Here is a 25,710-nt window from a genome sequence, read left to right on the forward strand (position 1 = left end):
ATAATAACTACCCCACGATTCGGTGCCTCTTCCGCGTGTGCATTGACCGGCCTTTTTCGGCACCGGGTAGCGGGAGAAGGGGTCAGGTGATATGCATGTGCTTATTTTCGTTGTTCTTTTTTTTCGAGGCGTTGGTGAATAACAAAAAGATGTACATTTCAAGTCGTGCCTTTTGCTCTTCCTAGGCACAAAGATATGCATGTGTATGCTAGACAAGCACGGGAATGATTGCATGTTGTACCTTCATGCAGATTTGAACTACGACTAGCGGGTGCACCGTTATTCGCTTCGCTTCCAGTCATTGTTCGGTCGAACGGTTCCGTTTGCTGTATGTAATGATGTTTTTCTACTGTAACGAGATTCGCCGGAGACACGGTTGTTTCATCGTTTTTAGCTTGGTTCCTGACTTACGCACATCTGAACTCGCGAGTTGTGCTTATTTCTCACCAAATCGATAGCCCACCCCCCACAGTGTGGCATCAATTATCGGCGAACAAATGTAGGTTATATTACGCCACCACTCCACATGTGCATCAATCATGATGAACAGAATCTACTTGCTATTCAAAGTCAAAATCATGTTTATTAATTTCTAACTCTTTGGTCTCCGATGAATCGGATGACCGTCCGCCTCAAATCGATGCACTCTAGCTATGCGCCAACTGGACCGGCACAACACACAGCGATCGGTCGGTACAAATTGATGCTCGTGTTTTCCCACCTCCGTTGGTTGGCTAAGCGCAGGCCAGTTCTGCTACGAACACTAGACTTGCCAGCGCATAAGCGACGAACCCGATCTATATCTTGTAGAACAGGGAAACAACACATCGAAGATTGATGGATCTTAGCCGAAAATAATTCCTGAGTTCCATCTCGCATCGGATAGATGCATTACTCACCCTTTCCTCTTCACCGGTTCTTTCTCAGCTTTCTTTGGCTCCGCACCCTAGCTGAACCCGATAGATGAAGCCATGAAAGTGGCTTCGAAGAGCCCTGAATGCAGGAAATAATTAAACACGATTACCATGCGTTAATAAAAAGGTCGAAGCCAAGGTCTGGCCGTAGAGACCGAACTGCTCCAAAACGCAGCAGCGCGTACCGAAGAAGAGGAAGCAAATGCTAACGAAGATGATGAGCATAGATTACGATTAGAGATGCAGCAGATTGTGTACCTCGCTGAGTGAGCGGCACGGTGTACGGAGAGGTAATTATACTGCTTGTCTGACTGCCTGCCTGCTTGCTGGTTGGCCTAGCTGACTTACTTCATCGGGCGAACGGACAGGTGGTTGGTAGAAGAGTGCACGCCGGAGGGGGAAAGAGCCCGCAAAGAGTTCTCCTGACGCCTTCGCCGCCATAGAGAAATTTTAAGGAGCAGAGGTCAACACTCCCTTCTAGATCGTGGTAGTGTGTAGCGAATGCGTATTGTTGCAACGATCGTAAAGTTTGATGCGCTGCCCTTGCTAGATTATTAATCGAAAACCAATGAAGCGATGCAAATGATTTACACCTGAGAGTCAGACAGAGAATTCATAACTTTAAGCGTTGGTCACAGTCCAAACTAAAATCAATACCATTTCCGTGCCTGAGATGTTCCTTATCTCGCCGAAAGTCCTTCACTGCACAGAAAAAAAAATCACCCCACAAATTTCCCGACTGCGAATATGTACGTGATGCTGCGTGTGTTACATGCCGATCACGAACGATGCGTACGAAACGATGTAAGAATAATGATTATTATAATGTTCATCGTGATCATCGAACGGTGCCATCAGTGGGAGTCTGCCGGCTGCCACGGAGAAGGTGTGTGCTTGGAGCTACCTCCAAAACCCTGGCGTCTAAACGACGACAACGATGATGACAATGACGACGACGACGACGACGACAACGACGGTCATATTCCGACGGTTGTTGTAGTTGCTACCGTAATCAAAATCATCTGTTTTGGTTCTTACATATTTTGTTCCGTCCCGCCACCACCGTTGTCCGACATGACTCGTTTCACAGAGCCCCCCAACCAGCAAAAGTGCGTATGTACTTGCCCGTAGCGATGATAGATGGAGTCGTTCCTGGGCCCCCGCTTGGCAGTAATGACTGAACGGGGGGGCAGGGGATAATCATAGAAATTGGGTTTGAAATTGAGCAAATGAGGCAGAAAGAATCGGAGAAAATTTAGATGAAAATTACAGATAATAACGCAATGTTTTGGCTGCTGAGGGGATGCGCATGGCTTTGCGTTGTGGGAACTGTGGACGCTGGCAAAACGACAACATTATGCGGTTTGGGGCAACTAATGTAACGTCCACAGGAAAAGGTTGATGCTAACGAGCGCCAAGGACGTGTAGTATCTTTATTAAAGCCTTTATGTTTGCTTGTTTATCGTGTACATAAGAATTGCTGTTTTCTAGAACCGAAAAAAATGCTGTAATAATTCAAAAAGGTTAAATTTAAGATATAATATCCTAAATTCAGATGCCAGTTCCGTCATATGCGTTCTTATTATAGAAACTTTCAATACATTTTTTCGAGAGCTGTCCTACTTGAGCTGTAGAGCTAGACTAAAATACAATAGCAGACGAGACGGGAAATGTCACCCACTAAAACATTGCTTAAGGCCAAGTGCAGCGGACCGTGATTCTGTATGTGATACTCATTGTACGGTTCAGATATGTGCAGGCGTAGGGACTTCACGATCGCGTGTATTATCGCGAAAGCCTCGAGCGTTTGTACGTTAACGTGGTCAATCGCGCAGACATATTCATAATCACGCGAACACGGGCGTTTGTAGGTTTACTCTCGAGACCGTATTTGTGAATTTATTAGTTCTAAAACGTTCACTTATTTACCAAGGTGTTTCCACTTTGCACGTTGTCTATGACGAACTCCTTAAATTAATTTTTTGCACTTTTTTGCATTTTTATTTCCTATTTCTCACGATTATAATGTTCAGAAACAATTTTTATTATGACAAAATACACAACTTTGCGGTAAAAAACAAATCGAAGTGGTTTGTTTGAAATCTTTGTCACGCGTGCATATCACGCTGAACGAATAGGCGTTGGTGTTCAAAGACACTTTCGTTTGATTTTCTGAGTGGCGCGCAATCAGTGTACTAGCGAGTCTGCCGGAAGTCTTACACCGATATTGATTTTTTCACAGATGGTGTACAATTTCATCTTAGTCCGATTTATCGTGTGAATTTTAGTATATCAAAAAGCCTCTTTTTTGTTGTTTTACCAGTGAGAGAATCGAAAGCTCGAAAACGCTCGATCATTTGTATTTCAAATTACAAGTTCATTGGAACTAGTGAACTGTAACTAGCCGGATCTCTGAGACCCCTTGCCTTTTTGAGGGTTAAAGGAAAATTGCCGTGGTCCAGGCGTTTTCGAGCTTTCGATTCTCTCACTGGTAAAACAACAAAAAAGAGGCTTTTGATTACATTGGGTCTTAGGGGTGATACTTCTTGAGGTCACAATTTTGGCTTGCATTTTTGAGGGTTAAATCCACTAAAAAAGAGAAACAACGATGATACAACCTCCGATTCTTCTGAGCTGCCACGAGATACTGATGCCGCCGGTTCATTGAGATCATCTATCGCAATGATTCGTAAAGATAAAAAGTTTTGGTTGTATCTGTCCGATTTTTTTCCCGATGTTCCTGATAAAAGGAGTCAAGCTGGCGGCGAACAAACTCGGAAATTCGGAGATCACTGTTGCTAAGTTAATCCCTCGTGGTAAAGATCCTAGAACGCTTAATATTGTCTCCTACAAAGCTCACGGATCTCAAAGAATAGGCTATGAAGGCGTCCACATGGCCAGTTCGGATTACTTGTCGTGAGTTTGACGAGAAGTTTTCCAGATTCCAGAAAGGTTTTTTTGGAAACCGAATGCGCCCGACTCAGGAAAGATGACCTCCGTTGGTCCTTGCTCCAACTAGTTACATGACTTGATTTACTTCCTGTATTGCCTGTTCCCGAAGTTGTTGCAATTTATTTCCGTTTACTAGCAGAAAGTAAAAGGAATGAGAAAGAAAACACCAGAATTCCATCTAGCGCTTTCATCTAGTGATTACGACGTCATTGTCCTAACGGAAACCTGGCTGCACGAAGACATATCAAACGCAAACCAGTCATCTGCGCCGAGGTGATGGCGTTCTAATAGCAGTATAGAACAACCTCGCAGATTCGCAGCTAAACTCGTCAGGAGTTATGGAACGTTTGGAGCAGAACGCCGTGCGTATGCATAGCTCTCTCGCATCAGTCTGTATATATTAGCTGTGTTTATCTAAGGCCAAATAGTGATCCGGATTTGTATCACGCGCATACTCAAGCCGTAGTGTTACGTGCCTAATAATGCATCATAAGAACAAGATGCAACGGAATCTATGGTTCCAAGCGGTCTGTACCAGATCTGCTCACACGGATATCGTAGAGCTGCTTGAGCCCCCGACTGCTATTCTCAAAGACGATCCCCACCACAATCCGTCTGTTCTGCGGCTAGATGTACGCAGCAACAGTGGAGATTCACTCGATTGATGACCTTGATTTTGACTTTAGCCGTTGCAACTTTAGCGAAATCTCTGATTGCTGCTGTGGAATGGATCGACCTAATGAGTGGTAATAAGCTTAACGATGCAGTCACGTCTCTCTACAGCAACATGAAATACTCCGCCAAAAGATTCTATTGAAAGAAATTAACAGGAGGATGGATTTCAAATATCTATGATGGAACGCTCAGATTCGCGGTTTCCGCAAACCTTTGCGAAACAGCACAAACGTTATTTGCACCAAAAAAACAGACCAAACCAAACTACTCTTCAACAGACCTAGCTGCAATACGAAACTTTCCAGATTTCCGCCTTCCTTGAGTATTTGTATTTGGTACTTCCACTAACTTTTTTTCTTGGAAACGCAATGTTCAGCTGATGCTATGAATGTTTAGAAGCAACAATACTGTCTTTCCGACCGCTCGGCAATCGAGAATATAAAAAGAACGCACTCAAGCACATTAAGAACTTCCACAGGTGTCCCGCATGGCAGTCATCTGAGACCGCTTATTTTTGTATTATTTATTAACGGTATTTGTAGTCGTATCAAGTCTGGGAAGTTGTTATATGTGGACGATCTCAAGATCTTCCGAACTATCACTTCGGCACTATGAATACAGCCTACAAGAAAGAATTATTGACTTGGTAGGAAGATTAACGCGACAACTGCAAAGGCTTTGGGAATGCTGAGCTTCTTGAAGCGGAACACCGCGAACTTCAATGATTCCTACACACTCAAATCACTTTACTACGCCCTGATCAGAAGTGCACTGAAGTACGCTATGCAAGTGTGGGCGCCTTACCATGCCGTTCAAAGTGACCGATTGGAACGTATACAAAGATGTTTCGTTCGATTGACTCTCAGGAAACTTCCATGGAACGATCCAGTTATGTTGCCGTCTTACGACGTCGATAGATGTATGTTACTCGGTCTGCAGACTTTGGCGACTCTCCGTATTTTACTGCAAAGAATTCTTATTTTTGACTTGCTGACAGGTAATGTCGACATTACAATTTTTAGAATGGGTTAAAGACGTGATATATCGCCAAAACTGTTTGTGTTAATTATTCTAACTATATCTGTCAAGTAATGAACATGTAGTATCCATGAAATGACATAAAAGTTTTATTTTCAGGATAAGTATGTATAATATGGCCAAGGACTGTATTTTTCAAGCAAATATATTGAAAAATAGACGACAGTGTCTTCGAAGCCGCAAAAAAATCCTCCACTGCCACAACAATTCCGCCCGAATTAGTGGCCGATAGCCCAAAATCTAGAAGTCATTTCCTATATAATGATGCAGAATTTTCGAAAAATATCAAAATTTAACAAAATGGCGTTGTTATAAAAAGAAGTAGTTTTAATACCAAAACGAGTGTTTTCATCCAATCAAACCTACGCCATTATAGAGTACTCAGCTCAATTTTAAAATCAATCGGATAATTGCTCTTCGAGTTGCGATGGCAGCAAATTGGAAAACGTCATCTCCAAAAATAACGTATTTAAAGATTAAACTAAACATTTTAGCGAAATGAATTTATGCTAGCAATTTATACTGCATTTTGAGACCCTAAATGCATATTTCTAACCTTCCTACTTACCTGTATACTTTTTACAATACAAAAGATTCATAAACGAAAGTTAGAAGTTGTTTGATGTGTTCACAAAACGTGTTCCCAATTAGTCAAAAAATTTACTGGTACTGAAGAGAGTACAAAAACAAAATTCTTAAATTATATTTTGGATTTTTTGCCCTTCATAGATAAGATGGTTTAAACCAATTTCCCTCTTTAGAAAGAAATTTAACATATTACTATGGACAATATCAACACAGAAAACTTTACTATGTTTTGTTCAAATACTAAAATATGTTTGCCATTAGGGTTTTGTTTGTATACTACCTGTTGAAAATTAGAAAGAGAAAATTTTCACACTACAAAGCAATGTGCCAGCACTAACTCACCAAATCACGGAACTTTGCTAAAAGAACCAAATTTTTTATTTAGAAATTTTGAAGATATGAAGTGGCTTCCATTGACCCCCATCACGAATTCCATTTTAACCACTTTTATAGCAGGTGCATGTAATGTTTAAGACAAATGCAAACTCAGTACAATACCACAGTTTGCCACAGTTTCCATTTGACCATAATGCTTTACTGCAAAATGTTATCTCATATCTATCTTTCGCTCTAATTTTCGGGGAGAAGATCGCAGACCAGAATATAGGACTCAATATTTACTAGTTAGACTAATTTATTATAAAACTAGAAATCTTTGGTGAACAGCACTTAGAAACAGTATGGGTGAACTTAAAGTGTGACATTTTGTACATTTGTTTCTGCACAAAAACATAACTAAAACCGTTGAAATTTCCAACCATTCAAAACCAGGGTATGGATTCATTTGATTTAATCGTGACTTCCAACTGTATTCACTATCACTTTAAAAACTATCATCAGTCTACTTTCTACTTCTGCTCAAGTCAGACGTACATTCGAACCAAGTGAACAACAACTAGCAACCTCTCGATCTAGTGTGCATTGTCTCGAGAACAAAGGAAACATTCAATTTATTCGTGCCGTCATGAGTAAAGTTGACGAAAAAAGTCTGCTCCGACCCAACACAGCGGTCGTTGACTTTAAATTCTGTTCAATAGGATTAAGTTTTAGTGAAGTGGAATACCTGCTGAAGGTGAAGATGCAGCTTAGGCTCAAGGAGGTTATGTACCTTCAGTATCATCATCTTCGCAATGTAGTACTCATATCATTCAACACGTTAGCCAAAGCTGAACGTTTTGTTTTGCTGAACAACTTGAAGCACGTGACAGAAAGTGATAAAGTTGGAATTAAGATTCCCGTGTATATAGAAAAAGACTATGTAGATGTAAAGTTACATGACCTATCACCACGTACCCCTCCTGATCTAGTTGCAGAATACATGTCGCTATACGGAGAAGTAGAATCCGTTACACCTGATACGTGGAGAAAATTCTTCCCGGGTACACCTAACGGTGTTCTTGTGGTGAGGATGCGGATCGAAAGACCTATCCCCTCCCACTTGACTATAAAACTTAAAACCCACGAAGCTACTATTAATCAAACTACGTTATGCACCCACGAGGGGCAAACTCCTTCGTGCAAGTATTGTAATCAGACAGCACACCACGGACAACCTTGCGCGGAAGATACAGAGGAGAATGTATCACTACCGATTCCCAACGAATCCACGGAAAACCAACCCAAAAAAGAGTTTTCAATACCAATACCTGAACCACAAACGGTTGCAAAATTTGTGGCAGCTGTTCAGTCTATATTGACAACTGCAAAAGCAGCGTCCAGCACCCCAAATACCACTGTAAGCAATATCGGCGAAGAAGATAAAAATAATGACGACGGATTTACACTGGTCACCCGTAAGGGTAATAAGCAGGAAAGAACATCTGAGCACCAAGACACCTTTAACGATAGAAGGGAATTAAATGATCCCCATGACTCAGTAGGCGAGCCGCGAGAGAAGGTCTCCGCTCGCAATAAAAAGTTGCGCGCACGAGATCCAACGGGTAATCAATAATATTTGCTTTTATTTTTAATTTTCACATATTGTTAACATATGAAAGATCCACGGCTCCGTTAAGCTACCGCTATGAGCCGTGTCAAATAAACGAAATAAAAAAAACTATCATCAATATGGATGTCGTTTGAAAGGGGGTGATGGGTAGATAACGAAATATGATAGATGACACAATTTTGAAATCCTAAATGGCGGTTTCCAGTAACTACAAAGCAGTAAAAAGCATCATCAATCTGGGAGTAATTCGAAAGAGGGTGATTAATAGTTAAAGAAAATCGATGATTGGCACTATTTTGATATTTAAGGGGTTATATACAAAGTTGTGGCAAAAAACTAGGCTAGGTTCGTGATTTGTTTGTAAAACGTTTCATGCAATTTTTTTTTTTTGAAAAGGCCCATCCCCCGAAGCGAGTTTTTTTGGCAGAGGTTTGCGTTGAACGCTCTCCAAGGCGAACCGTTCAACTGAAATAAAAAAAAGTGAAAAGATTATTGAAGAAAAATGTGTTATGGTGTACTTGAACGGATTCCCAATAAAAAAAATTCCTGACAAAAAACATGTTAATCAAAAAATTGAGTTTTGTAGTGTTCAAAATTTTAAACAAAAACTCAAAAATGTTTGGATGAAAAAGGAACCGTTTAAGTACACGAAAATGTATATACAAACAATTCAAAAAAAAATATTAAAATAGGCTAAATAGTTTTTGCGATATCGCGTTCACCGCAACGGTACGTTTCAAAAAACTTAGTTCGGAGATAATTGCGATTAAAGTTTTGTGTTAGCTTCATACGCGGAAAAACCAGCGCGCTGCGAACGGCTGTAGCTTGAAATCTAGTGCTCCGATCTGGATGAAATTTCGCACAGATATTTTCAAAAATATGTAGTTTCAGAATATTCAATAAATTTTTTTTCGATTTTTTGAGTTCCAACTTTGTATATAACCCCTTAAGATGATGGCTTTTGTGTAATGAAAAACCCAGGGACTCATTTGGTATGGTTGTTATTTGCATAGGGGAGATATGCAAGCAGAAATGGTTAAATATATTTCGAAATTCAACATGACGACCACCCATTGAGACTAAGGGAGTTTATCCCTCATAAAATGGGGGAGTTTTTCGTGGAATATTTTTATTTAAAATGAGTAAAAAACCCCTAAGGGACCATTCATAAATGACGTTGCATTATATAGGGTGGGGCGAGTTTTGTATTTTGTGATGATGTGTGACGACAGGGGGGTAGGGGGTGAAGTCATGCTACGTAACTTTTTTAAAGGAAATAGGTGTTGACCTGATTTCACAACAACCTTACCCGTTTCATCTAACATCGTTTTTATTAGTTTTTTTTTTGTGTGGTGACAAGGAGGGGGAGGAGTAGGGTTACCGCCAAGCTACATAATTACCAGGGGGGGGGGGGGTATTTAGATGTTTGTGACGAAATGCTACGATGGGGGAGAGGGGTGTTAAAAATCACTCAAAAATGCTACGTCATTTATGACTGATCCCTAATTGAAAAATTATCGCAAAAACTTAACGTAGAGGTTAGGTATTTTCTATATATAACTAGCTAATACCCATCGCGCGTTGCTGCGACACTCTGCGAAATAGGAGGAAAACACAATTTGTTCCAAAGCGCCATCTGGCGGGCAGATAATCTCCAACTAATAGCACACAAACACGCCCCATACCAAATACCTACTGTGTGCAATTTTTTACGGAAATCGGTTAAGCCGTTTGGGAGTCTATAAATTATATACATACAAACTTTGACTTTTATATATATATATATATATATATATATATATATATATATATATATATATATATATATATATATATATATATATATATATATATATATATATATATATATATATATATATATATATATATATATATATATATATATATATATATATATATATATATATATATATATATATATATATATATATATATATATATATATATATATATATATATATATATATATATATATATATATATATATATATATATATATATATATATATATATATATATATATATATATATATATATATATATATATATATATATATATATATATATATATATATATATATATATATATATATATATATATAGATAGATGTGTGAGCAAAGTTTGAAATAAATCGGTTAAGTAGTTTTAGAATGTCAGATAACATCGTAAATCGTGTTTTTTTCAAGATGAATCTTCCCATGAACATTGATAAGTTTGCACCTGTGTACAAAATTTCGTGTACACGTTCAACCCCAAACTTGCTTTGTGTACAGGTTCGCCTCGAACACCGAACCCAAGCGAACGACGTGCAAACTTAAGTTCAAACACCGTGTGCGTACACAAGAAAGGCACACACAAAACAGAATGAGTCAACAATAGTGATGATGAGTGATAGAAAGAGAAAACTATTGCTAAGAACCTGCGTATACGAACACCGCATACGCACATGGGGTTCGGTTGTGCAGACGAACATGTGTACGTGTTTTAGTACGCATTAGCGCGTTCGAGTTTGCACACGAATTGTGGGTTTAAGATAAGCACAGAACTAGAGCGAACATGGTGTTCGATGTTCATTTGGGAAGTCTGTTCAAGATACGTTCAACAAAAAGCTTCGTCACCGAGTCGCTTGTCGATATTTTTACATAAAAAAATTACAAAATGTTACTGAAAGTATACATTATAATATACATATTAGGGTGGGACAAAAAATAGATTCCAGCTCCGAGCAACTTTTTAGGTACCATTTGGGTCCTAGAACAACTGTGCAAATTCTTAGCTCGGTCGGTGAAACTATATTTTTGCGCCCACTGTTTAAAGTTTACATGGGATTTTGTATGGGAAAGTTAACTTTTACAAAATAATTTCTCCAGGAGTCGCCCATTACTTCCTAAAAATAAATCATTATGTGGCTTGTATAGGAAATTTAACAAAGAAAAAAAGCCTCGAAAACCACGAAACGATCTGATGCTTGAGAAAAAAGTTATTAAGCAGAAACCGATTGATGCTCTGACGATTGATCAAATATTCATTTTTTCTAGCACCACTGCTGTTGGTTGTCCAATTATACACAATTTTGTTTTAATCCTCTCTTAACGTATCTAAATCGTTTATCTATACTATTTGGCCACTTCGCAAGGTTTTGAGGGATAAATTGAGGCTTCTTTTGTACATAATAAGAGAAAGTTAAAACTTTTGCATATAATAAAACCGTCAGAAGCAGTGATGCTATGATAAGTGAAATTTTCATCAATCTTCAGGGCATCAATCGATTTTTGCTTAATAACTTTTTCCACAAGCATCAGATCGTTTTGCAGTCTTCTAGACTTTGTTCCCTTGACAAATTTCCTATAAAAATCAGACATCTGTTTATTTTTAGGAGATAACGGGCGACTCTTTGAAGAATTAATTTGCAAAAGACAATTTTCCCATACGAAATCCCATGTAAACTTTAAACCGTGGGCGCAAAATTATAGTTTCGCCGATCGAGCTAAAAATTTGCAGAGTTGTTCTGGGAGCTAAATAGGACCCAAAAAGTTACTCGGAGCCAAATTTTATTTTTTTCATATAACCATGTCCCACTCTAATACATATATGATCAATAAGCTTCATCAAAATTTCTAAAAAAATCGTGAGAAAGTTTTTTTTCGTGCTTAAACCCTTAAACATTACATGCATGTAAACCTGACATAATGGTTAAAATAGAATTCAAAACGGGGTTCAATGGAAACAGCTTTATACAGTGGAGACCCGACTTTATCAGCACCCGATTTTATCAGCCCCAGATATCTACCCCGGATTTTATCAGCTTCATATGAAAATTGATAGTTGGTAGTTTGATGGGCTCTAGAAGACGAACCAAATTGAATTCGAGTAAATCCTTTCTTGGGCATATATTTCTTATCTTAGAGATCCGAAAAATGCAAAAAAAATTTTTTTTTTCAGACCCCCTTAAATAAGTTATCAGAAAAAGTTGCGAGGCTATATATAAGGACCAAAGAAGAATATTTTAAGAGCTTCGCTTTATTAAAAATACAGAAAAATATTTGTCCCGATTTTATCAATGTCCCTGTTTCATCAGCTTAAAATTCGCCAGAGGGCTGATAAAAGCGGGTCTTCACTGTATCTCCGAAATTTCTGACTTAAAAAATTGATTCTCAGAGCAAAGTTCCGTAGTTTGAGCAGTGCTAAAACTTTACAGAAGCAATCATTCTTCTATCAAATCGAGGAGAAAAAGATTTTTTCGGTGAATTTTTTAATTTACGCGTTTTTACACGGTTTTTGTAAACCACCTAAAAACCTCATTTTAAAAAATCCGCTCAAAGAAAACCGTGTAAAAAACTATAGTGTAAAAGGACAATTACAGGGGTATTTTGCAGCGATCCTACAGATCACTAAGAATCCCTCATGGTTGAGGCTCGAACAAATGGCGAGTAGCTTATGAGACCAACTCCTTACCCCCTGAACCGTCGCACCATGCTCTATTCTACGGAAAGGAAATTACATTTAGCATTTTTGACATACAACTACTCCAATAGAATATTCTAAAACTCATTACAACGACATGGAAAAATAGAAGCCTTAGGACACTGACTAAAACCAGTAGTTGACGCTGAATCCCATCTTTCTCGAAATCTTTCGGGACTTTTGATCGACTTATAAATCTTGTGAAAAGGACACAGAATTTATTAAAAATCGTCACCAATCATTAGAATACTGCAACTGTTTCTTCGGGTTCGGGATTGAACGAAATCATAAATTATCATCTAAGAGTTCAGTGCACTCTGGTAAATGTCCGAAATATCCATCGGCAGCCTTTTCTGAAACCATTAACGGGCATAAGTCCATCATCGGTGCTCTATTCGACAGCGGAGAGTGCAAGCAAGCGGGACCATCCCTACCCGAGCCGTGCCGAGCCGAACGCAAAGGTAAGATGAAAAAAATGCAAGCCAATCAAATTGATTGCATCCATCCCGAAGAACTGAACTCTTTCATTACACGCTCGACCAGGTTCGATGCCCCCTCTCGCTCTCCTGAAATAGACCAAAACTAATCGCGTTCAAGTGCTGCTCGGGTTTTGTGTTCCTTTTTTTATTGCTGTCGATGCCCTTGTTGCCTTTCTGAGGCCCGGCGCGGCGCGGCGGTTGAATGCAAGCAGTCCGACGGAGGTGTGGCAGGAAAGAGGGATGCAGGAGGAAAGTAAATCAAAGTGCTTTCCTCCTGAGTTCGAGTATTCACGTCGTATTGCAAGAAGTTGAATCGATGGTAATTTTAGGACAGACCAGCGCAACACATTCGGTCCCCAAATCATAGTCAGTGTGCTCGCGCTGCTGGCTAGGGCTTCATTCGAATGGTCACTTATTAGGTGCATTAAACATCGGTACCACCTTCTTTCGTTGATTAGGATGAGATGGCATAAAATCAACCGAACCGGTCAGATCGGCTCAGAAGTGCATGAAAGAAAGAAACCAGGTTTGGTAAACGCATTTCGGCTGTCCGATCGGTACAGCCTTCTCACCCGTCTCGCTCTCGGAGTCCGAAGAGATAGGGAGGAAAAAGCATTTACGCATCGAAAATAATTGAAGAAAATAATTTTTCCTCCTGGCTAATGGGTAGAACCAAAAGTCGTGAGAGGGCATCAGCAGCCGGTACCTAATGCCTACTGGCAGCACAGCTATGCGGTGCATTCCTAGGTAATTCCAGTTGTTTCGTTTTTTTTGGTTACGATTTTTATTTCATTTTAATCACTTTTTGTCGGTTGGCTTGGCATTGCTGGCGTACATACACTTTCTGATGCATTAGCGGGTCCACCGTCGTACCGTGGGGCCCCCCAAAAAATAGAGAAATGATGATTACCGTGCTGACTGATGCGATCTAATCAGTTTTATGGTCCCTTCCTTGATTCTAACCAAGTTTGGTGGTAATTTCTGGATAATTAAATAAAGCTTTCCAAAAGACGGTATTTCCATTGTTTACTCCGACTGGGTGGAAAATTAAGTTAGTTATGAAAGATGAAAGATAGGTATTCAACCATTTTAGTGCCAATTTTTCCAATATTGCATAACGACGCAAATTATCAAATTCAAATATCCTCGATTTTTGTATATAACTCACTTGACCTATTTTAGATGAGCAATTCGACATACCTGCAAAGAAAAGAAAGAAAGTCATTAGTGAATTTGTTCAAATTATTTAAAAAAAACTTAAAAGCGTTGAAATTTTTCGTAAAAAGTTGTTTTCAACTTTATTTCACAAGCAGATATTGCACATTTTAACACTATCAACATCAGCGACTTTAACGACTATTTGTTCGCCCTAAAAGCTTTCCTTCTTCGCCCCCTTCGACCGTTCCGCGTCAAAGGTCAAAACGCACAATGTAGAGCTAACTGTTCCCTCGGAGTGCCTTCTGGTCAAAAGCCCATGTAAAATAGACAAAAGCCCAAAAACTGATAAATATTTATTTTCTTTATATCTAGACCACGGTTCCACCACAACCCGTTCCGACCCCGCGTGGTTCTTTTCCTGTGACCACCGAAACGAAGGAAACAAAAACCCTGGGGGCGCCCTTGTGGGCATTATCTTCAACATAATCTCCATTAATTATCATCTCATTTCGCCATAAGTCATCGTAAAGAGTGGTGCATTTCGGACCGCTGCGCTTTTGTTTTTATTTTTTTGTTGTAAGCTACAAGTTCGTTATGGTGCGAGAGCGAGATAGAACCACCTAAACTCGGTGTTGACGCGTACATCTAACGCTTGGCCGCCGCGGTTAGGGCCAAGGAAAGTGCTATTTTCCCATTCCGACTTTCCGGTCGAAAATTTTTACGACAAACTATGAACATAAATATATTGCTACAACTTTACGGCGGTCTCAAAACGTTCAGGTCAGTGCAACAAAGACCCAAGGCCATAAATATGTAATGCACTCGAGCTTGACACCTTCGCGTCTCGCCTATGATTGTGGGGAAGATTAACTGGTGTGCTCTCGATATTGGATGGTGGATAAGCAAGTGGCAGGTTGAACAGAAAAATAATGTTTTAGTGAAAAATTCTAGTACTAATTGCTCGATCATTGATTTTTGGACCCTTCACCAGTTTACTAAGTAATGGTCCAGTTTCAAGAAAAAAAATCTTTCCCGGTATCGTACCGTAAATTCTGAAACAATCACGTTTTTACGTTACGGAAACATGAACAAAAATCATATGTTTTATAATTATATTCCATTCCCCTATCAAATCGATTTGCTGTAGGTGAATTAATTCACAACTTTAAGAATATTATTCATAAAACCAAAGGTTGATTATGGTTTTATTAATAGGTTTGGAAATAAATTTCAGAGTCCGACTATAGGACGTAAACTGATTCATGATTTATTGCATTCTAATCATGATCTGATTTTTGTAGTTATAAACTGGTTCACAAAATTGAAACAGTCTGGATACTTTCTCGTCAATTATTTCACGAAACTCGAGATGTTATTCATGAATCCTTTCAATCCTCGCGAATTGATTCATAATTAGTTAAAAAAATCATGAAATATTATTCATGTATTCGCGAACTGGTCCATAATTCCTAGTACGATGGTCAGGACTGACCACTCGTGCTCGTGAAAATCCTTAATCATTTTCAATTTCATGCATGCACAGTACATTATAGAATCACAAATCGAGTTCGTGATATAGTTCACATGACAAGATACCGCGAATCAGTGACATTTTTATGATCCAGTTCATATTGTCACGTTACTCCGAGTAAACAAAAAACTCCTGAAATCATGAACATAAATCACACTACTTGTGACTAAAATAGAACGATAGCGTGAATAGATATTACGAAAGTCGTGACCAAGATCCCGAAATCATGAACTAAAAGCATTTGTGACTGACAAATCAAAAAATATGACTAAGATCCTGAAATCATGAATATGAATCAGTTTACTCATGACCGAAACATTACAAAGAGATGCTTAGAAATTAGTGATGGGCATTTTGAAAAATGAAATCGATTTTGCTACACCGATTTTTTTAATTCGAAAAAATTGATGTTGTCAGCAATCAAGCGGGGAAAAATCGATGCAAAAAATCGATTTTTGATGAGAAAAGATCGACGAATGGACATCGCCCATTCCTATTAGAAATTTTTAAAATCGTGAATAAATTCCTGAATTCATGAACATAGTTCACGCTACTTTGTCTGAAAAGTTCGATAAAAAACTCGTGAATAAAATATCATTCTGAATTCTGAATTCTGAATTCTGAATTCGGAATTTGGAATTCGCAATACGGAATTCGGACTTCGGAATTCTGAGTTCTGAATTCTGAATTCTGAATTCTGAATTCTGAATTCTGAATTCTGAATTCTGAATTCTGAATTCTGAATTCTGAATTCTGAATTCTGAATTCTGAATTCTGAATTCTGAATTCTGAATTCTGAATTCTGAATTCTGAATTCTGAATTCTGAATTCTGAATTCTGAATTCTGAATTCTGAATTCTGGATTCTGAATTCTGAATTCTGAATTCTGAATTCTGAATTCTGAATTCTGAATTCTGAATTCTGAATTCTGAATTCTGAATTCTGAATTCTGAATTCTGAATTCTGAATTCTGAATTCTGAATTCTGAATTCTGAATTCTGAATTCTGAATACTGAATTCTGAATTCTGAATTCTGAATTCTGCATTCTGAAGTCTGAATTCGGAATTTGGAATTTGGAATTCGGAATTCGGAATTCGGAATTCGGAATTCGGAATTCTGAGTTCTGAATTCTGAATTCTGAATTCTGAATTCTGAATTCTGAATTCTGAATTCTGAATTCTGAATTCTGAATTCTGAATTCTGAATTCTGAATTCTGAATTCTGAATTCTGAATTCTGAATTCTGAATTCTGAATTCTGAATTCTGAATTCTGAATTCTGAATTCTGAATTCTGAATTCTGAATTCTAAATTCTGAATTCTGGTTCTGATTCTGATTCTGAATTCTGCTTCTGATTCTGGATTCTGCTTCTGATTCTGGATTCCGAGATTTGTTTCCTGTTTAAAATTGAGAGCATAAATCCTGATTCTGATCCTGGTACTAATGCTAATACTGATACTGATACCGATACTATCAGTAACACTGATACAACTGATACTGATACTACTGATACTGATACCGATACCGATACCGATACCGATACTGATACTGATACCGATACCGATACCGATACCGATACCGATACCGATACCGATACCGATACCGATACCGATACCGATACCGATACCGATACCGATACCGATACCGATACCGATACCGATACCGATACCGATACCGATACCGATACCGATACCGATACCGATACCGATACCGATACCGATACCGATACCGATACCGATACCGATACCGATACCGATACCGATACCGATACCGATACCGATACCGATACCGATACCGATACCGATACCGATACCGATACCGATACCGATACCGATACCGATACCGATACCGATACCGATACCGATACCGATACTGATACTGATACTGATACTGATACTGATACTGATACTGATTCTGATTCTGATTCTGAATTCTGCTTCTGATTCTGGATTCTGCTTCTGATTCTGGATTCCGAGATTTGTTTCCTGTTTAAAATTGAGAGCATAAATCCTGATTCTGATCCTGGTACTAATGCTAATACTGATACTGATACCGATACTATCAGTAACACTGATACAACTGATACTGATACAACTGATACTGATACAACTGATACTGATACCGATACCGATACTGATACTGATACTGATACCGATACCGATACCGATACCGATACCGATACCGATACCGATACCGATACCGATACCGATACCGATACCGATACCGATACCGATACCGATACCGATACCGATACCGATACCGATACCGATACCGATACCGATACCGATACCGATACCGATACCGATACCGATACCGATACCGATACTGATACTGATACTGATACCGATACTGACAGTAACACTGATACTACTGATACTGATACTACTGGTACTTATACTACTGATACTGTTACCACTAATACTGATACTGATACTACTGGTACTGATGCTACGGATACTGATACTAATTCTGATTTTAATTCTAATTCTGTTTATGAGCTCTGAGTCTCATTATGTTTTTGATTTTCAGCTGATTCTCACTATCATTCGGATTTTAATTTTGATTCTGATTTGGAAGCCGATTCTTAATTCTGATTCTGTTATATCATGCAAACTTAGCAGATGGACATCTGCTTCAAAAATTCGATTCATGAATACGTTTGCATAGTTGGAAAATAATGAATGGATAGAATTTATTCCGAAATTAGAAAGAACCCCGTGAAAGACGTGGTGATATGTGATCTGGAATGTGAGGTAAGTCTTATAATAAATTTCTAAAAATCGATTTTTTCTTACTTAATTGCATACATTTATTGTACGCGTGTAAAAATTTAGTTTGAGTTTCAAAGATCGATGAATTGAGCTGGCAAAACTTTGAGAATATTTTCTCAAAATCATGTTTTAAAACTGGTCAGCCCATTTTAATTAAATTGTGGATATTAATGGGGACGACATTGGCGAGTGAATAACGAAGTCAAACTTGAAAAAATTGGTTTTCTCACAAATCACGCCATGATTAATATAAAAATAAAATTAAGTCAAAAAAGAAATGTCAACCATTAGACGACGCAACAATAATCAAGACAAGTCTACAACATTTTTTTCTTGATTCAATTTCCAAGGCTCCTGTTAAAACTTCACTGTTCACTTGTAGCGCTCCAAACTCAACATTGGAAAATTCCAAAAAATCGCTTGCGCTGTAATGTGTTTAAAAAGTACTACGCCTGTTTAAAATCACAATCTTATGCATAATACAGTATCGTTCAATTCCACACACAATGTTGAGATCGACAAATATGCCATCTATATAAGACTAACCACGCTTACGCGCCTTTGTACGCAATGCTAAGAAAACTCAATGCACGTACGATGCCAAAATTATTAGAAGCATGATCTCCAGAACATGTACACTACGCCAGGCATGGAATCAGCTAAGAATAATGATCTCAAGTCGTACAAAATGGACTACAAGACATCACAAAACATTCGCTCAACCAGAACCTACTAGTGAACCATCGATTAATATAACGATTCACCTCCAAATCAACAGCCAGCACTACCAACAAAGAAGACGGATTTGCAACCGTACACAAGACGAGTTAACAAAAATCATTGACCATACACATCCAGCCATTATTAACGGCGAAGTCGTATGTAAATTGAATAGCTGCGAAGCAACTTTAAGGATTTCGCGTACACGAGAATCATGAGACGATTTTTAATTTTTTTTTTCAATAACAAATATCCTAAATACAGCATTTTTTGCTAAATGGATATTCCAAACGCTGATGTCAAATGGGTTAAACATTTTTAAGTAACAAAAAACAAACACTACAATCATTCGTTATCATATGGAGCAAAACATGAACTCGTACGTATATTTGTCAATTCCACAAAACAATGGCAGAATTTCTAGTCTACAGTACTAGAGAGATGGGCGAGTATTAGGTATTTATAAAGCTATAATCGTTCCGAAATCGAAACCTCTGACCCCAATCAAATTTGAAAAAAAATACTTCAATTAAATTAAATTAAAAATCATCACCCTCTGTAACACGAATTTATTTGTTTACTCGCTAATTTGATATAATGAATGGACTGTCACTGAGCTCCTACAAACAGACCTGCAAATTCTACAGCTTCTGATATTGTGAAGTGAAGTGTGAAGCTCTTCTTGTTCACCAGTATTTGTCCTTCGCAATTTCCTGCGATTATGGTGCAATTAATATTAAAAGTTGCAATTGCAATTTGTTTACATATTCGTTATACAACTTGGTTTATATAAACAATTCCACCTATATGATTCTGAAAATCTTTGAAGATTCAAAACATTTGATAAAAAAAAGAAATGAGTATTACGACCATTTTACCGAGTAATACTAAAATAACCCACTGCTTACAATCCCGAGTCCGACCCGATTCTTTCCGGGTATCAGTTCAAAAAACCCTTTCTATGCGCACATCCATATGAGCGAACCAGTAAAAATAACAATAAGAAAAAACTTATACCTCCTGTAATTTGCATGCATTCGTTTGTGACAAACAACTCATAAAACAAACGATGGTCCTCGAATAAGTAGCACTGATAGATAGAAAAACTGTAAACGGTCTCAATTATGGTGATTATTTCTACACGTCCTAACCTCAATTTCGGCCACTAAAGCCATCTTATTTCTCAGGTTTCAAATCATATGAACTCTCTTGGAGCCAAGTATCAGGTATACCTCTGGAGAAAATAAATGTCAGACGCCGCTTGCTCACTACCAGGTGCCATTACATTGAATACATCCGATCATTTTCGCCCCCAACGTGTATACAAGTACAGTTGGACGAATCGCCATAATTCACATGTCCATCACGTCTCAAACCCGGAGGCCTATCATTTTATTACACCGCACCAGGTTCGGACTAACAATGAAGCCACCAGACAGAAGTTACAGTTTCATTGAAAAACTTGTAATGAGCAAAAGCAAGCAAACGGCCACAACAAAACAAACCAAAAATGCTCGAATTACGGTTACCTGAAACTAATCAACACCGATCACATCGCGCGCCGAAGCTCAACAGCAAACAATAGAATAATTTAAAACTCCTCTATCTCGAGACGGTTTGCCACTTGGGATCTGCACACACGCACCGATCGGCACTTATTCCACCGAAAACTAACTGCAAAACTGCTACTTTCGGGGTGCGTGTGCAAATCTGCATCCCACCACCACCACCATCACCACATGTGTGTTCAAAAGGCATCCGAACCGAACGAGAGTCGAAGAGGAAGCGCTCGTGTCCGTGAAGATATATGTACCTATACAGAGCTTTAGAGCGAAGAACCGTTCGTTTTGTTAGCTAGCTAGTCGCCCAAAAAAGAAACAACAGAAACGCATCCACTGACGGGCATCAAATATAATATGATGGCCTGGCAACGGCCAGCAAACCATATCATTTGAATATCAATAGCAGCAAAGTAAACCAACACGAGAGGAAACCGAACCGGTGAAAACAAAGCCAAACCAGCAGAAATTCAAAGTGCAATTGTGTAATAATGAGTGAATTTGTTTACCAACACTTTTGGCTGTAGCTCCGCTCTGCCATCCTCCACGCCCTGCACCGAGCTCTACCAGTGCGCGGTAGAGGTTTTATCGCAGCACACACTTTTTTGGATTTTGGGTAGGCTTGCGCGGCGGGGCCATTTAAAGGTTCCACATATCCCAGGATGAATTGTCGAAACGGATACATGGAGAGAAAAAAAAACGCTGCGCTAAAAATTGTAATTCGCACTGCATTTGGCTTGGTGTGAGGTTAAGATGTACGGCGAGAGTTAGCATCGTTGTATTAATAAGGTAGGAAAATAGAGCATTCGAATAACAATATAACATCAAATCACAACTACGTTGTAATGATCGATAAGTTTGAAATCAAACATCGATTTGAAACGATTATGCGTTTCTGGGCTACACACGCACAGTCGTACTTCACTTCATGGGTCAGCAGAGCGTTGCACCCGGGAACGTTGTTTGAAGTTTCGGCATTTGAACGAAAACAATTGACAGAAAGAAAAAAATCATCAAACCGCAAATACGTCGCCCTGTCACAAGCTTTCCAAAGCGGGGTGTCAAATTCGAGTCATTGCACATTGGCTGTATGTATATCGGCGAGGACCGGTTGGAGGAGGAGGAGGACGGGTAGCACCACGAATAATGCAATACGATGCCAGCGGAGGCCGCGCGTACGCGATATGCTTGCGCAAGCTGTAAAATACGCGTGTGCCACTAACGCATTTTATGGATGAGCACAGCACTCCACACTGAACTGTGCGAGAGTGCACCAACCTAGCCCTTTTTATGGGGCAGGAGACTAGGCACGGATATATCGGCTGTCGCATAAACGATGCGATTTATGCAGGAAATGGAATTCAAACTTTGGTAAATCTCTACCCGACGAAATTGGGTACTATGATTTTGTCTCTTCGCACAAGCGATGTTAAGTATAAATAATAGATAGATAGAAAATATCAATTTAAACTGTCTTTGGTTGGGTTTTCATAAAAAAGGATTATTGTAAATTGGCTAGAAGAATTGTATTTAGCCTCAAAAGCTGAAAAATGGGCAGCTTTCTGAACTGCATAGATAGCATCGACTTTGACCAAAACGTGTTTTTCTTTCCCTATGGTATATTTCTTCTTAGTGGAGAATTTTTTTTGGCAAAATCCATGTTTTCTTCATTAAAGAGAAAATTGCGTAAAGAGCACACAACTAAATTAGTTATGAAATTTGCGTTTCGGCTTCATCTCATCAGAATCCGACCCCCACGCAGTGACAGAACTAAACTAGCGCCGGATTGACGCTAGCTCCAAAAATAGAAGCACTATTTCATCACTGTTGTGCTGTCTTATGACAAGTGCCATTTAGCACATTTCGAGAAAAACGATTTTTAAAGTTTGAGATTCAATATCTTAAAACTTGGTATGGTAGAAACAATTCAGAGAAGACCATTGATACTTCTATCTATTCTGTATTAATCTGTCAAATATTACGAAGATCGGTTGATAGTGAGTGTTTTAGCTAAAAATGTAAACAAAAGTCGCACTCACACGTTTCGTAAGTGTGTATTGATGACAAACTTAGTATGGCATGTCATAATTGCACAAGGAAAATTTTCTAAAAATGAAGCATCAATTATAAACTTTTATTTATATCTTCGACTTCGTTTGGTCTAGAAACAATCAGTGAGATGCCTTTTAAAGAAAATTTGTCGAGGAATCTAGAAAAAAATAGTGATTTATAAAATTAATCATTCTACTTTTTTCACCCAACCAAAACAAACATAAACATCACACACATGAAAGAACCTTATCGTCTATTAGAAGAAAGACTCCCAGAATTGTGTTCGCAGGAAATTACCACGCGAGGCTAACAACTGGTAATGACTAGTTTCACATCAAACATTGCATTGTCACGAGCCGAATTTTATGTACAGATGATAATGAGATCTCTGCAATCAGCAATCAGTTAAATAACTTGAAATAAATGATGACTTACACCTGAAATTGCATTGCAATATCTTTTTAAGTTTATGTTTCAATTTAGCCACGCTACTAAATCAATCTTTCCTGTGTGTTGGAAGCTAAACGATTGTTTTAATTACGGTAGTGTATCTGAAGCAAACAGGGCAAAACTTGAAGCTGTCGTATTTCTGAATAACGTATTATAGAAAGCCTTTCCAAGCGTTCAACGGGTGTTTTTATAGTAAAATAATCATGAATGGATTCTCTAGCTAAAATAAAAGTATGTATCAGTTAGGGTTGTGGTAGTGGTAATACAGGTACCGAAAATCCCGGGAATGCCGACCCGTTTTTAGTACTGAAATACCGGTACTGAACCAAGAAAAGTGCCGGTATTTTCGGTTCTATGCAACAGTATTGGTGAGGAATACCAACAAAATTCTGTATTACAACGGATCTTTTTTTTTTAAATAACGTAACGGAAAATTGTTATTTATTGCACTTTGTAGTAGGGAATAAATTACGGAAAACTAAATCTTCAATTGAAAACTTTTCATTACAACGCTTTAATTGGTTTCCGTTATTCACTGTTTTGCGACGAAGATAGTTTGTGGTACAAGTTATGTCTTTGTTTTATTTTCTGTTACATCTTTCTCTATAAAAGAACGAACACCGATTTAGTAGCTCTTCCTTTTGGAATCGGCATGTTCATGCACATGACATTGTCATTAACAATCGGAAAAGACAGTAACCAGCAATAAACCAAGATACACAATATTTTGGAAAACATCCCAATGAAAAATCGCGAAGGAGAGAAGCAGACAAGTCGTGCTGCTACATAAAGCCACTTTGGAGTAATTTTTTCTGCCTATTGTATTCGTATGGAGGTATAAGCAAGCAACCAGAAACAAGCAAGCAATCTGCTCGCGTTTTATTGACGTTCTCACTTTGATATGCTGGTCACAATAGGCCATAATTGGCGCATTACCCAATTATTCATTGGAAAACAGAAAGAAAATGGCGAAAAATGGTGCAATACGTCAGAATCAACATGTATGGGTATTTGAAGATTTTTTGAACCATTCATTATAAAAAATATCGACTTTGAGATTGATAAGTAGGGGGAAAATTAATAAAAAAAAATCAAGTAAATAACTATTTAAGTGCTGAATTGAATAGCGTAATTCGTTTTTGTAAACAAGGTCTTGTTTTCGAGTTATGCATTTGCTAAATTGAATAAAAGTACAATCAATACTCTGAAACAATTTTTTTTGCGAACAGAAAATGTTTCACATCGTAATACAGCGCACAAAATAGTTTCGGTGATGGATACTCGTAAAAGTAATTAGAAGAGTTAATTTTCACAAAAACAGTGTCTTCAACAAAGTTGTTGAATTGATATTACTAACAACTTTATTGAAGGCTTACAAGTTTTTAGGCCTCGCTTAGGTTGTTTAGCCAACGAAAATTAGCCATCTTTGAAAACGATAAAAAGCATTTTGATGCACAGTTTACAACATCTTCATGAAAATCAATCAGTACTATACAATGCCCCGACTACATTGATAGTCTCTCCAAAAGCAATGTGTAAATGGAGACGAAAAAACTTCTTCCAATTTCAAAGAAGATCACTTTTTGGAGCTTTCGCAGTTGAACTACAAATATCCATTTTTAACCAAGTTCTTTTAAAGAAATTTAAGGTTAAGAAAATTTCTTTCATATCTCGCTATACTGAGTTTCCATGACTTCAACAAAGCTATTTCAAATGACATTCTCAACAACTTTGTTGAAGACCAAAAGTCTCTAACTACTTTCTATAGTTCTGACATTCGATGCTGCCTGAGCTGCAGCTCCTTTTGTGTGTGTGATTTAGTTGATGCCGATGGAGGCTGTGCGTTGGGTGTGTTTGTTTCTTCAGTAAATGTTGTATCGAGTTTTCCTTAGTGTGGGGGTCAGGGTCTTTCGAATTTTAAATTCTTTGGTTCGCGTTGCCCACATTTTAAATCCGCGGATTTTAGTCGGGTTTGGATTGGGTTAGGAAGAGTTGGATTCGAGCGTTTTGGCCATTTCTTTGCCGATAGCAATTAACTTGAGCTTGAGATAGAAAATGATATTACCGTGGTAATCTTTACTTCTCTATTAAAATTCTTTTCATACATACTTCTAGAACAATATTAACTATTGTAATTTCAAAACGGTAATTCACAAGAAGAGTGGGTGGGCGTAGCGTAGTTGGTAAATCGATTGCCTTGTACGCAGCGCACCTGGGTTCGAGTCCCGACCCCGCACATAGGGTTAGAGATTTTTCTAACTTGAAGAGGCGAATGACCTTCTGGTTAAAACCTCTATAATCGAAATAAAATTAAAAAAAATTCACAAGAAAACATTTAGGAAGAATGTTTATATTTTGCAGCAAATTTTTATATTGTTTATAATAATCC

The 25,710-nt window shown here is 38.2% G+C and overlaps 1 protein-coding gene across 2 annotated transcripts in view; it reads right to left on the reverse strand.

Moving 5' to 3' along the window:
- LOC131679641 (zinc finger protein chinmo) overlaps positions 1-25,710 on the reverse strand; it is a 253,741-nt gene that overhangs the window by 177,354 nt on the left and 50,677 nt on the right. The window contains exon 1 of one of the 2 annotated variants that reach the window (XM_058960371.1): positions 20,790-20,984. The exons of the other annotated variant lie outside the window; for it this stretch is intronic. The gene's annotated coding sequence lies outside the window, so the exon portion shown is untranslated. Of the gene's footprint in view, positions 1-20,789; positions 20,985-25,710 lie in introns of those variants that run through there. 2 annotated transcript variants of the gene reach the window in all.

The sequence above is a fragment of the Topomyia yanbarensis genome, chromosome 2 (assembly GCF_030247195.1).
Source record: "Topomyia yanbarensis strain Yona2022 chromosome 2, ASM3024719v1, whole genome shotgun sequence".
Classification (NCBI taxonomy): domain Eukaryota; kingdom Metazoa; phylum Arthropoda; class Insecta; order Diptera; family Culicidae; genus Topomyia; species Topomyia yanbarensis.